The following is a 14,907-nucleotide window of genomic DNA, read 5'->3' as shown; positions in this document are numbered from 1 at the left end:
TTGTTCTCTGATTTACTATGGAAGGAAACATCTGGTGGCCTCAATTTGGGATGCTTCTTGAATGGCAGTTTCCTGTGCACCTGAAAACGGGATACAGAATCTTTTAGAAATCCTTCAAGATTACACAACACAAAGGAAATAAAGTGTGGTTGTACAAAGTTGTTCGAAGGTGATACAAGAAATTTTATAGACCTAGCCACCAACCATAATACCTTTTACACCGAGCCAGTGGAGACTCGTGAATGACCATTTATTGATCTTATGATCTGGCCATAAGTTACGGTCTGGAAAATTTTTTGATGTATGAATACGATATCTTCATATATGAATACCATGCAGCTTTTATTATAAATAGAAGCAGAGCCAATTTTTTATTATGTTTTTGTTTATGTAAAGAAGTAGACATCCAGAATTATTGTTTTTAAATCTCTATTTTTGACCCACAAAAACCGGTTGTTCATGATGAATGATACTAATCATCATAGTTTGACCCTAATTTTACCTACTGCAAAAATGCCACCAAATTAAACAGTGCCCAAGAAAACCATCTGTTCAAACTCCTATAAAACTTGGTTAATCCACACACATGTTAAAACAAACTAGCTCCTGAATCACTGAAATATTGACTGACAATAATATCAAATATTAAAATAATAATAATATCAAATATTATTTAAAGCACCCAAGTAGTAAAATAAACACAAATTATAAACATATGAAGAGTTCAAAATTAATTTGAGGCAGTTGGTTATAAAAATTTTCCTTTATACCCAGAAATATGATTTTACACATTTGTTCACGTTGCGTCAATATAACTAAGTACAGCAAACCTATTATTCCCCTGATAAAGAGCGGCAGGGATATTTAAGTATCCTAGGTAAGCTGATTATTTTGATAGGAAATTGCTTCTGTGTATCTTAGCCTTATCACTATGATGTATTTATAACCCAATACATTTTTTCTTCTGTTTACAGAAGTGTCCTTCATAAGATAGTGCACTGAGTTTAAAAAGCAAGACTTCCAGTAGCTTTTTCACCCTTATTAAAAGTAGTTGGTATTTGGGGCACCGGGGTGGCTCAGTGGGTTAAAGCCTCTGCCTTCGGCACAGGTCATGATCCCAGGGTCCTGGGATCGAGTCCCACATTGGGCTCCTTGCTCAGTGGGGAGCCTGCTTCTCCCTCTCTCTCTGCCTGCCTCTCTGCCTACTTGTGATCTCTGTCAAATACATAAATAAAATCTTTTTTAAAAAGTAGTTGGTATTTAAATAGTTCAATAATGAGAAAAGGCTGCACAGTTACAATACGTTCACTGATAAATCCTTTACTTGGAAACAGCTAATGGCAACTCCAGGAGAAAAGATATTTTGGTTCATTCCTCCCTTTTAAATGGCTAAAATCCAGTTTCATATTCTGGGATAGCAACCTCTGTTGGCATATGCTTTCCTTAGGACATTCCAGCTCTCTCTTGACTAACTGCAATGAATAGATTCTATTTTCTTTAACTGTATGAGAGACTGTGGACTTCAAGAAACAAACTGAGGGTTTCAGAGGGGACAGGGTGGGGGAATGGGTTGGCCTGACGGTATTATGGACAGCATGTATTGCATGGAAAACTGAGTGTTACACCTAAACAACGAATCTTGGAACCCTACATCAAAAACTAATGACATAATGTACGGTGACTAACATCATTAAAAAAAAATAAATTAAAAAAAAAGTGTTTGCAACACTATGGGTCATTTCTTCTCCTTGTAACTCTCTTGGGTTTGCATTAAACTCTTTGGAATCTTCCATCTTCTAAATGATGGTTTACAGCATGTCCTTTACCTGTTGTCCCCTGTGTCTGTCCTCTGTATTTAACCCCTTAAATGAGCATCTGCTCCTACAGTTTCCATCACCATCTGTCGGTGTCTGGGTCCTGAGCTGTGCATCTGTGCTGCTGCTTGGCCCTCCGATACAGGCTGTACTGACACCATCACCACTGGAAATTCAACAGGGCCAATGGGTATCCGTCCGACATTCCCTCCCCCCTTTCCTCTCAGCTCCCAGGTCCTCCTGCCCTGGGCTCTTTGGGTCCTCATGTGCAGGTCCGCAAATGTGCAGAAGATTCTCTGTCCTGATGTACACGGTCCCTCTGGCTTTAGCCCCGTACTGGAGTCCGTGCTGGGCCATGGACTTCAGGTCCGGACTGCCACAAACATCCAGCTTTCTGACTGTGTCCTGTCCTGTATATCAGAAATCAACTTCCCAAAACACTGACCTGGTCTCTCCTGTAACCCAGAAAAGCTCAGCTTGTCTCCCTCTTTCTCATTCATTAGTTCATTCATTCATTCACACAGGAAAGACTGCATATCTGCTTCCGTATAAGGCACTGTGGCAGGTGCTGGGTATCCAGCAGGGAAGAGCAAAGGCACTCGGAGCTCGTAGCCCACCTGCTTTCTTGAGCTTCATGTTGTAAGGACACTCGGTCCCGCTCAGGTTTACTTGCGCTTCCAATCATACTCATAACCCACACGCCCCACTTGAACTGGTTAAGCGTCCCAACACTCCCACATCAGCAACTGTACTCTGCCTGTGTCCTCTTCATGGTCAGCTGCGAATCCCGCATCAGTGCTTTGTATGCCCTAGCTGAATCCATGAAGAGTTTTTAAAGGAAATTAAGGAAATAAAATGTTCAATATCATCCCTTGGACTTCTCACCCCAAGCTTTATTGTTTGGTCTTTAGAAAAGCAGCCTTCATGGCTAGCAGAAGTTTCTCATTCATTCATGCTTGCATAAAATGCATTCATTCATTCATTCACTCGTTAACAAAAAATCCCAACCATTGTGTTAGGTGATAGGAATTTAGCACTAACAAAACATAGCTGGTCTCTCCTCTTAGAATTCCAATGCTCTGTGCTCCTGACACAGGCAAACAACAAGTTTAATTAACGACAGAGCAAATGATTAATTAAAGGAGAGCCTCTCACTCCTGCACCTTGTTCTTTAACTTCCACGTATTGGTATTCTTACTTTCTCACTACCTTATTGCTAGCGCTGCCCCACCTCCCAAGGCAAGAAGTACATAATGAACGGTTGATTCCCAACAGGCACCTGCGTCTTCGCTGTCAGACATGACGAGATTCCCATAACAAGCAAGGGCAGTGGACCACTCCCTCCCTGGACCTCAAATACCTACATCTTAAGTTAAATGAAAAAAAAAAAAAAACTTTACTTTTTATTTTCATTACTCAACAATGCAGGATAACTAGAAAAAATATAAAAACAAAACGAAGAACAAGGTGCAACCCATCAGGAACTCTACTTCTAGAGACTCAATTATTTTTTTTAATTAATTTATTTATTTTCAGAAAAAACAGTATTCATTATTTTTTCACCACACCCAGTGCTCCATGCAATCCGTGCCCTCTATAATACCCACCACCTGGTACCCCAACTTCCTAACCCCCCCATCACTTCAAACCCCTCAGATTGTTTTTCAGAGTCCACAGTCTCTCATGGTTCACCTCCCCTTCCAATTTACCCCAACTCCCTTCTCCTCATAAATATCATGGAGACTCAATTATTTTTGCTAAGTATTTGTTGTGGGCGTACATTGTGCCTGTCCCACCTGGGGTCAGGGGGGTGGGGGGCAAAGTGCTGCAGACAGGGCAATAATCAGATATACTCTCTCTCCTCCTTGAGCCGGGGCACCTACTCTCCAATGACATATGGGCTGAATCTCTACTATCTTCTTTTCAGTACATATTTTTCCATGCATATATTTATTTTTAAATGGCTGCTTAAACACTGTCTTGTAACCAGTTGTTTTTTCTAATTTAGCAGTATCTTGTGAACATCTTTCTCTGTCAAGAAATATGCATGCACAGAAAATCCTAACTGTTAAACAAAAACCACCTTCAAACATCTGCCTTTCCTTGTCTTTCTTGTCTCTTAAGCTCATTTACATTGTTATATGTGCAAGGACTTGCCAGGTAAACAGATAAAAAGGCATTTTTTCTAGATAGGGTACCAACACTGAATTTTCAGGTGAGAAAGGTATCACTATGTATTTTGGAACACAACTGAATTTGATGTTTTCAATTTTTTTGAACATTACAATCTTATTTCTTTCCTCAAGTATTCCTATGTATTTTTTGTTGTTGTTCTGCTTAAATGGCTACAGAACCTAAACCAACAAACCACTGATGTCCATGTTTGAACGAGTTTTCTGCCTTTTCCCATATGCAAACTTAAATAGTCACTTGTACTTCAGCACATCATAATCACAGTTTGAAGACAAAGGGGATGTTTATTCCTGATGCTGGAGCTGCCAAATACCATTATTTCTGTAAATACAGACTCTACATTTTGGCTGGCCAAATGTCCTTCCCAACAACAGAACAGGTCCATTCAGAACAAATGAATATAACATCATGCATTTTATGCCATGCTTATAAATTAGGGAGCAAACCCCACTATTTTTGTCTTATTTTCTGTGATCCAAAATCTCTCTGCCTTGCCTCATGCTTCTCCACCCCATCCGCTCATCCGCCCTCTGGTTCCCAGGATACGGTGGCACCCTACTGCCTTTGAGGACTGCACCCCCCCCCGCCAGCGGAGTGTCCTCTCACGCCATCTTGAATGGCTGAAACTCCTCTAGTTCTGCAAGCGTCTTGGATCTCTCCTAGGGACACCGAGGACCCGTATCCTGTGCTGCAGCAGTAATCCACACCCACCTTCATGAGCTCACCCCTTACAGCCTCTTCAGCCCAGCACACAGCACTTTCCCACGTGGACTCCAACTGCCCAGCAGGTCCTGCCTAGTGGTGTTCAATAATTACCTTTGATCTTAATCATCAAAATCACTGAAGGAAAAGTATTACAGACAGGATTGTATACGAAGCTGAATATATATTCCCCAGTCTGAATGCTTCACAAAAAAGAAAACAATCATGAGCTCATCAGTTGACTTCCCCTCAAAATCTGTCAACTGCCATGTAAAAACAGATTCCTTCCAATGTCTACTGAGGGCCTGTCAGGTGCCAGGCTTTGTTCTAAGCACATCGTGCTTCATGTCATTCCATTCTTACAAAGACGTTTTCGCAGATGAGGGAGTCTGGGCACAGAGATGAGCCAAGATCTGAACCAAGACAATGTGGCTTGCAGAGCTATTAAATTTAAAATTAACTACACTCTAACTCAAAGTGGTAATAAAAAGAAAACTACTTTTTCAACATAGTCTCATCATACAACCTAGTGATTATAAACTCACTTGACATCAATTTTTTTTTTTTTGGGAAAATAGTACAGACATTTTTCATTTCTTAAAATTGAATTCATTTTTATGATGATTCATTTTATGGTTATTCCAGCCACACAATTAAAAAAAAAAGTGCCCCCTCTTTTTTTTTCTGGCAAGAATCTTCAAATGTCTCATGGACTCTATCTAAATGTCACTTTCAGGTTTCTGAAGTCATTATTCATTATCCGGTCTTTTTCCTTTAGGGTGAATTCTAGAAATGTTCTATTATGCTTTTATTATCTTTTCTCTAAATTTGGGGGGGAAATGAGAAAAAAGCATTTACTAATATCTAATAATTGTACATCTCGCAGGAAACAGACGGCTGTCTTAATTTCCTACAGATGGCAGATTTTTTTAATTTCCTAGAGTTTGTTTTAGTCTAATTTTTTTTTTTTTTTAAGACAGAGAGTGTGTGTGCCCATGTGAGTGGGGTGGAGGTAGGGTCAGAGGAAGATGGAGAGAGAAAGAGCCTTAAACAGGCTCCATGACCAGCGCTGACTGGGACACTGTGCTCCATCTCACAACACTGAGATCATGACCTGGGCTGAAATCAGCATTCAGATGCTTAACCAACTGTGCCAACCAAGCGCCCCTAGTCTCATAAATCCTTGACTGAATATGCTGAGAATGTGAAACTAGAAACTAGATCCCACTGATGACACCTTGGCATAAGAGTATATCCTTTCTGCAGAGAATGTACCAAGGCAGAAAGAAGGAGTTTATTAAGAGAAGTACTCTTGCCATACTCAAAATCCACAGCTCAGAATATAGTCAAGGTTGTGGTTTTGTTTTGCGGTGGTTCTTCCAGTAAGGAAAATCCACACTAAATGGAAGTTACCAATATGAATGAAGGTAGCAAGTGGTAGCTGTTTAATCTAAAAGTTTCTAATAATAATACACTGGGTCATCCTGAGACGTGGCTGGCTGCTTTCTGGATGTTCTCAAGAGAGAATTACTAAACATTCTGAAATTTGCAAAAAGGACTCCCACACCGTCTGGACTTTGCAGTATATTACATCCCAAGAAACTTCCAATGATAAAATCTATTATCGCAGTCTTGAAATTGCTCCCAACTTTATGCATGTGATCGTAATTCTTAGGGTAGGATGATAGTCCATAGACCACTGTTCATTATGTTAGAAAAGAGTCAAGCCTTAAGCATTCTGTGTTCTCTTTTGTTCCCCCTCTTCCACTTAAAAGATAAACTCAAACATTTATGGAAACCTGACTCTGTGCAAAGTGAAATTCCAAGGCCTTACTATCTTTGAAGTAATTTTTAATATTACCTCCATTGTGCAGATTAAAAGTCTGAGGCAAACTTGCCCAATGCCACATGAACTGGAAACAATTTTAGAATTCAGGGAGTCTGAATTTCAAGAACTTTTGTAAAATTCAAAGGTTTTACAACAGTCATGAAATTCATTTGTGATTTCTTTAAAACAAATACAATATGAAAATAATTATTAGTTGTGAAGCTTGCACAGAGTACGCCTAACATTTTGCTGAGAGTTTATGACATATGAGGCTAAGAGCTCTGCGTGGGTCATCTCACTGACTTCTTGCCCTGCCCCAGTGAGGCAGGTGCTCTATTCATCTTATTTTAGAGATTTAAACTGAGATTGAGAGGTAGTAGAAGTGTCCTGCCCACGGTCACTTTCTGATTTGACCCCATGATCCTCAGCTGTCCACATCTTTCGGTCTGACCTTTCCAAGGCATGGTGACTAGAATCTTCTTTCCCAGAGATCAGGGATGGAGAGTCTCCAATTCTTGCCTCCTCCATGTCTAAGTGGTGACACCAGATTGGAGCATGGTGGCCCCCAGAAGTGCAGGTCAGTCTTCCCAGGCCACTCTCAAGCAAGCCTGTCATTAGTTCCTCTCAGCTCATGAATTTTATGGGCCTCTAATTGGCTTCTGCTCACAGAAAAGGGAGGTGGCTGTGTTTTTTCTCTCTCAAAGTAGCCTCAGTTTTATGTCTGCTCCAGTGATCAGCAGAGCACATCACGTTAGCGGGAGAACTAAGACATCATTGAAATGTTGACCCCTGGGTTCACAGCAGCAAGCTCTGACTCTCTCTCCAAATGCACTTCTCATTTGGGTGCTTACTCATCTACGACTTGGCCCTGGCTAAATCAGGATGTAGCCCGGCAAAAACAGAGGGTTACACGCATAGTCCAGTCTCAGCAGAACACAGGGGCCACCCAAGACGGGCCACCAAGTGGAGGAAGTGAAACATTTCAAAAGGCCACCTCTAAACCCAGCTCTTCATTCTCTGTTCCTTTTGTCAGCACACTGATTAAAAACAGAACTGAGGACCACAGGGGAGGGAAGGAAATCTGAAGGGGGAGAAATCAGAGAGGGAGAGGAACCACGAGAGATTTTGGACCCCGAAAGCAAACTGAAGGATTCGGGGGGGGGGGGATGGGGGCAGGGGCAACTAGGTGATGGGTATTAAGGAGGGCGCGTGTTGTGATGAGCACTGGGTGTTATATGCAGTAATGAATCACTGAACGTTACATTGAAAACTAATGAGATACTGTACAGTGGCTAACTATCAAAAAAAAAAAAAAAAGAAAGAAAATGGTCCCCCACTTTTTATACTGATTCTACTTCCCAAATCCCGAAGAAAAACAGCATATAACTTTTTTTTTTTTTCTGGTTCTTTCTATGAATGCTTCAAAACTGTCATTACTTCACTAAGAATTCTGTTCTGTTTCATTTTTGTTTGTGAAAATTGAATTTCCTCTGACCTTTAAAAATCACTGGATTTGGAAAGGACCTCAGGATGGACTAGAATGGCTGAGCGCCCCTTTGCGGTTATCCCTGCATCCCAAACTCGACTGGCCCAGCCCCAGGAGAGGGCACAGGCCTGTCTGTGTGTCACCTAATCACTGTACTGATTACGAATTGAGGCAATGAGCCTCTGGCCAGATCCCTACTCAGAAAATACAATCGATCCTTTTAACAAGCCTGGTCATTCACCCCAAGTTTAGAAAGGATATACACTTAAATTTTTGTGACTTATTCTGAGTACAGTATAGGTGAAAAAAAATCTCAGGAAAAGAATGTCAGTTAGAAATCACCAGAGGGGGGCACCTGGGTGGCTCAGTTGGTTGAGCAACTGCCTTGGGCTCAGGTCATGATCCTGGAGTCTCAGGATCGAGTCCCACATCAGGCTCCCTGCTCAGCGGGGAGTCTGCTTCTCCCTCTGACCCTCTCCCCTCTCAAGATCTCTCTCTCTCTCTCTCTCAATAAAAAATAAATAAATAAATAAATAAATAATCTTTAAAAAAAAAAAAAAAAAAAAAAAGAAATCACCAGAGGTTGAAGGTGTAACTTTGCAAGGTCACATTTCCCAATCTCGGAAGAGTCCTGTAAGGGTTTTCCCATCCTCCACCTGGCCCCAGGGCCTTGAAGGTTTTCCTCTGTCAAGAGTTCAAGGATAGGCATTTTGTCTTGATAAACTGCTAGTATCACTTAAATATTATGAGAAATCAGAAAAGGAGATTATCTATTTTTAGGGTGGTTGTTTAATCCTGTAATGAATTTGCAAAGAACAAAGAAGATGGATGGTTTAAAACAGTGGTTTTCAAAACTTTACCAGACTGTACTCAAATAAGATGGCAATTCAAAAGGAGTTTCCTGTTTTTTGTTTGTTTGTTTGTGATTTGATTTTGTAATAAGAACCCATCAAGTTTAGACAAAGAAGGTGAAGGATTTCCAAACAGTAGTTTTCCAAAGACTGCTCAACCTTTGAATCATCCAAGGAGGTTCTCAAACATCTTAATCCCTGGAGGCTTTCACACCAGGCATACTAAGAACCTTCTGGAGTGGACTATGGGAAGTGGTATTTTTAAAAAACCCTCCCAAGGCAATTTTAACACACTCTCCCAGAAGTGGTCCCTGTTAGTGATGGGGTCACTAATCTAGATGTTCAGAAGAGCATTTTAGTACCTCCGGAGCTTATAATTCAGCATCAAGACTGGTTGTTTGGGGATAAAAATAAGAAAAGACTAGTTCTAAACAACTGAAACAAAATAGAAATCTGAGACAGAAATTTTGATTTATAACTATATGTACATATAGTATATTCTATACTTGAGTTTTCCTCAGAAACCGTCAGAATTTACTAAAAAAAAAAAAACTATATGGAAAATCCTTTCTATACAAGAATAGGGTTTTGGTTTTTGTCCTATGAGAAAGTAACTAAGAACTCTTTTACTTGGCTTTTCTCCTACAACATTTTAGTCTAGAATATACCTTGAAAATGGCTATTCATTACTTGAAACAAAGCAAAAACAAATGGTCTAGTTCAACTAATTAGGATTTTAAATTGCTTTAATTTTTACTTAATAAACAGCAGAAACATTTTTTGAGGTTCTCTAGAATTTAATCATTTTTTTCCTCCATAAAGTACTGACATATCGAATTGAAAGAAATGGAAAGACTAATTCAATGAAAGGTGTTTCCAAATCCAAGAAGCCCTCTTTCTAAAAATTAAATCCATTACTCACAATACTTCTCTTCATCTCTGCATTTTAGCTCCTGGGAGGAATAGCTAAGGTTAAGTTTTCCTACTTGAGAGATTCTCTCATTTTAGATTATCCAGGATTTTTTTAACCTTAACTTTTATAATATAGATTTAATAGTGTCTTAAGTCATCACTGACTTGTATCTTGTCTGATACGAATTTGTATCTTGTCTGATCGAGGCCTCCGTAATTTGTCCTTTTTAGGAATATTAAGTAATTAAAAAAAATCCTTCCCCTAGTTCAGAAGTGACCCACGAAGTTGACCTATGGATCTCATAATTACTACAAAGAAGAACTGATTAAAAAAATTAATGAAGCAAATGATTTAACCAATAGATACTGCTCAATGAGCGAGAAAGTGGTTAGTTGTTCTGTCTAGGCATCTTAAATAGGAAATAAAACAAAGAAACAAATAAAAACGCCCCCAATCAATCACCCAAACTTAAAATTCTGGATTTATTTTCCACCCATGCCCTCCCTTTCTTTCTACTGATTTGATCACCAGGATCTCTTAACATTTGTTCTGCTGATAAATCTACTGTCCACTTCTTGGTTTCCATGATCATAGTAGGGTTCCAGGTACACATCCTTAAGACTGTACACTCCTTTTCTCCAGCACCTTCCTTCACTGATCCTCACTGTTTTCTCTCCTTCTTCTTGACCACATTCTTGAGATCCTGGGGATTGGCTACACGCTAATGTGCCTCAAACCCTGGAATGCTCTGGCTCTTCGGTTCTTTTCTATCACGTCTAAAGCTTTCCTACTTTATAACAAATTCAGGTGTGTTTTTTAAACCTTACACCCTTTCTTGTCTTCTCTAGTTCTGTCGTGTTTTCTTTACTTCCTAGGTTGAAATGCTAATTTTTTATCCCATCATAGGTCACAGAAACCTTTGAGAAAACAGTGCGTCTAAGAGCCATGTCTCCCTGAATAGATACACTTAGGAATACTCTCGGCTAAAAAGATTACATTGCTGTGAACACTGGTATGGCTGGAAGGCTCATAATCGTTAGTAACTTTTATTGCTTTAAGGTCCTTTTTTCTCATCTAATCACCTTTCAAACAACTGTCCTGGAACTTAATTCTTCTCTTCCACCTTTTCCTTAACTTGCCTCAAATGTATGTCTTCCTCTTTTTTTCTATTTCATTTTTGACCCTGTAGGAGTATCCTGCAAGAACTATCTTCTGGTATTATTCAGAATTACACAATTTCAGGATATGATTTTACTGCTGGCTGATACTTAGTTTCAGAAAGGTTATATGAAGGCAGTCTGCATGTCCTCTTTGTAGATAGATAAACACTTCTTCCTTTCTCTTTTTGTTGTTGTGATCACCTCGGTCAGTCTAGTTAACACCCATGACCATAGTTTATGATTTTTTCCTGTGATGAGAACTTTTAAGATCTACTTTCTCAGCAACTTTCAAGTATATGACACAGTATTATTAACCACAGTGACCGTGCTAGTCATTCCATCCCATGACTTAATTATTTTTTCTAACTGGAAGTTTATACTTTGAGCCCCTTCATCCATTTTGTCCACCCAGTAAATAATTTTTTAACTTGATCAGAATACCGATGGGATATTTTTCTTTTTTCAGATGCAAAGTGTTCACTAGGCTCTAACAATATGTTAGCCACTTTCTGTTAGTCCTTCCGGTCCATTATAACCCATTTCCATCTGCATATTTGGGTTATTTGTTTTCATCTAAAAGAAGTGCTCACATTTCACTAAGAACCTGGCTTATGGTCAGGGAGAGCACTCTGTGTGTGTCTCTGTTGGCTGTCTTCCAGACACATCATCCTGTTTGAAACAAAGTCTCCCCTTCTCTTCTCTTTGCATAATTGGAGAGACGTCCCCCACTCAGCCTCTGCAGACGGGCTTCCCTTGGCCATGGTGTGCTGATTTCTGGACTTTACATCTCCTGACTCTTTTCCTGGAAGCCCCAGTCCTGCACCTCTCTCTGGACCATGGGGTCAGTCCCTGTCCTTGGAGCACATTCCATCTGGTAAGTCTGCACCAGCCACTGGGTCTCATGGAGAAACCACTTCAAGAGTTAACTTTAGACTTCAGCCTGAAGCTCTGCTCCTCACTTTTTGCACAAGTCAAAAAGGAACTGTGGCCTGAACCTTGGTTATGCCATCCGTCCATCTTTCCAGTTCCATCTGTGGCAAATCCACCAGAAATGCATCAGAGTCCACACCCCATGAGCAAATGGTCTTCCCTCCACTGTACCCATGGGGTGTAAGTGTCTCACTATATAAAGTCTTTTGATCATTTATTTGAAGTCTGAGTAGGAAGCAAAAACCAGAATTAGACTCCTGGGCTGAAAAATCATTATTCCTAAAAGACCTTGCATTCATTTACTTTTTTTTTCTTTTCACCTGACCACTTTTACAACATTCTTACGATTTTAAACTAAGAAGTATATTTTATCATCTTGATTTTAGATGAATTTGTTAAAGGTCAAGTCTTTACGTGGTGCAAAGGTTATATGTCCAGGATATTTTTTTAATCTTTCTTTATTCCTGTAAAAGAAGGAAAGCGATCCACATATATCAAAAAAAGGCAGATTTACTGCAGAAACATAGAAAACATCTTATTCAAATTTATATCTTTAGGAAAACAGCCTGAAGATAGAGAGATAGACACACACACAGACACACACACACAGTATATCCATAATATAAATTTCCATAATAATTTTGATAATCAAATACTTTTGATATGTTATTTGTAATGATGAGAAACTGGAAACAACAAATGTCCAGCAACCAGAGGTGTGGCCACAGAAGTGAAGTTGTATTCCTGGTGCACAGTCTTACACAGCTATTTAGAATTTGTTAAGTAAGAATACTGTATGGGGCAAAATATGCTAAATATGTTAAAATATGCTAAATATTTACTGGGAAAACCAGTATAAAAACTGTACGATGCCATGATTCTAACTATATGAAGTCATGTAGTTTTAAAAAGACTACAACAACTACATAGAAATTATAATCATTTGTGTTCAGTTATTAGGACTACGGTCGTTTATTCTTTCTTTGTCTATCATCTCCGTCATTTCTTTCATGTCTAATGATTTTGAAATTCAAAGGATAAATTTTTAAATGTTTAATGTTTGCATACAAAGACTTTGAGGTGTAAAAGCTTCTTGCGTGGGTCTTTGAAGAAGGTAAAAATCAAACAACATGATGATGTTGTTTGATTTTTAAAATGTTGATCCATTTTTGGAGGACAATTCATAACCTTTTTTTTTCTATATATAAAACAAATATGAACGTGCATGCCCAGGAGTGTACACCTGCCCCTTCCGACTTCATTTCCAATCAAATCACAGTTGTAGCTATGAAAATGGGAATCACAAACTGTTAAGATTAGCCACCTGTTAATTTCTGCTCCCTGTTAAAGGTCTTCTCCAACCCTGGCCTTGTTACAGCAGTCACTGGTCCCCAACTCCCATTTCGTCACCAGGGAAATCTGGGCCTAGCTGAAGACTACACGCACGAGATGAAGACCATAACCTTCCGGAGGCCTGAACCGATACGTGGACGCGCACACATCCTTGATAATATACTCCCTAACAATTATGGGTCACACTGGAAGATTTATCCTATGATACTTCAAGAATGTATAAGGACCTGAGTTCAGAGATATCTACCTTGCGTAATGAGGAACATTCCGAGTCAGAGGGACAACCCCTTCCTTGTTCAGGGGTTCTGGGCCCGTCTGGAGATCCAAGCCAGTCTCCTAAGGGCTCAATGACAAAACGCTGTCGCTTTTGCCGGACCCCGCTTTGCCCGCTCGGATGGTCACCCTGACAGCGGCTCGACCGGGCCCGTTCATCAAAGGAGGGCTCCCAAGCGCACCGCGAGCCGCACGAGCCGGCTGGGGAGCCCAAGGCCCCGGCCCTTTGGGAAACCTGCTGGAGCACCGCTGCCTCCCACCCGCCGCACGCTCGCCCTCAGGGGCGGAGGGGCCCCCGCGCAGCGCAGCCGCCGCGGCCCGAGCCACCTGCCCCCGGGCGCTCCGCGGGCAGGCCTGGCTCTGGCGGCCCCGGCCCCGGGCGCCCACCCGCGCGCTTCCCGGGCCGGGACGCCGCATCCCGCCGCAGGGGCAGGGAGGGGCCCGGCGGCCGCCCGCACCCCTTCCCCGCGGAGGCTTGGGGCGCCCCTCCTCCACCCACCCCAACCCGCCGGGCCCTCGCCCCCCGCCCCCACCAGCCCTGCCCCGCCCGGCGAGGGCCACCAGCGCGCGCCCGGGCCTCAGGCGGCCGCGACCAACCTGTAACCCCAGTGCTCGCAGCGGTCATGGTGCCGCGGGCGCGGCGGCGGCGGCGGCGGCGGGTCAGGCGCGGCGCCCACCCCGCGGGGACGCGGTCCCTCACCTCCCGCGCTCCGTCGGCGCGCGCCACCCGGCCGGGGCCGCGGGTCGGCGCTCGGCGTGCAGGCGCGCGCGGCTGCCACCCGGGCGCGGGGCCTGCGGGAGAGGGGTGGGGGGTCAGGGCTTTTTGGTCTCGGCTTTTTTTTTTTTTTTTTTTAAATCAGGGTTGTCTTTGCCGCAGGGGCTGCGACGGCGCGGCGGGCGGCAGGGAGGGAAGGGCCGGGGAGGCGGTGCGGCGGGCGGCGGGAGCGGAGGGTCGCTGCCAGCAGGTTCCTTCTCTCCCGCGGCCGCCGGCAGTCGGTCTCCCAGCAACAGCTGGGTTCTCCTCCGCCGGCTCCGCTCGTGGTCTCGGCCTGACCCCGGCCACGGCCGTGCGCCTGGAGCCGGGCACACGCGGGGCACACGCAAGGACACTGCATAGGGACGCGCAGGGCCCGTGTGCGTGCGTGTGTGAGCGCGTGTGAGTGATCCGGGCTTCGCGGACACAGTTTCTGAGGATGCTGGCTAGTCTCACCTTTTGAGTGTGAAATTGCGAAATAATGAGCGCACAGATGACACTTACAGTCTCCTGAACACGTCCCCATTTCCCCTTAAAATTAAAAATTTTCGCTATGTGGCTGAGGCGGGATGTCCATCCAAAAATTGATGGTCACCTGCGTGCACTGTAAGGGTCCGGGACAAGAGCTGCACCTGCTGTCTTCTGCAGCT

At 42.5% G+C, this 14,907-nt stretch overlaps 1 protein-coding gene across 1 annotated transcript in view; it reads right to left on the bottom strand.

Annotated features, from left to right (window-relative positions):
- NALCN (sodium leak channel, non-selective) overlaps window positions 1-14,271 on the bottom strand; it is a 313,018-nt gene extending 298,747 nt beyond the window's left edge. Inside the window, exon 1 of the mRNA XM_032314978.1 lies at window positions 14,101-14,271. The gene's annotated coding sequence lies outside the window, so the exon portion shown is untranslated. The remainder of the gene's footprint in view (window positions 1-14,100) is intronic.
- Window positions 14,272-14,907: the final 636 nt, after the last annotated feature.

Source organism: Mustela erminea, chromosome 15, assembly GCF_009829155.1.
Source record: "Mustela erminea isolate mMusErm1 chromosome 15, mMusErm1.Pri, whole genome shotgun sequence".
In the NCBI taxonomy this organism is placed as follows: Eukaryota; Metazoa; Chordata; class Mammalia; order Carnivora; family Mustelidae; genus Mustela; species Mustela erminea.
The sequence above is the reverse complement of the archived record's forward strand: the minus strand, read 5'-3'. Positions and strand labels throughout refer to the sequence as shown.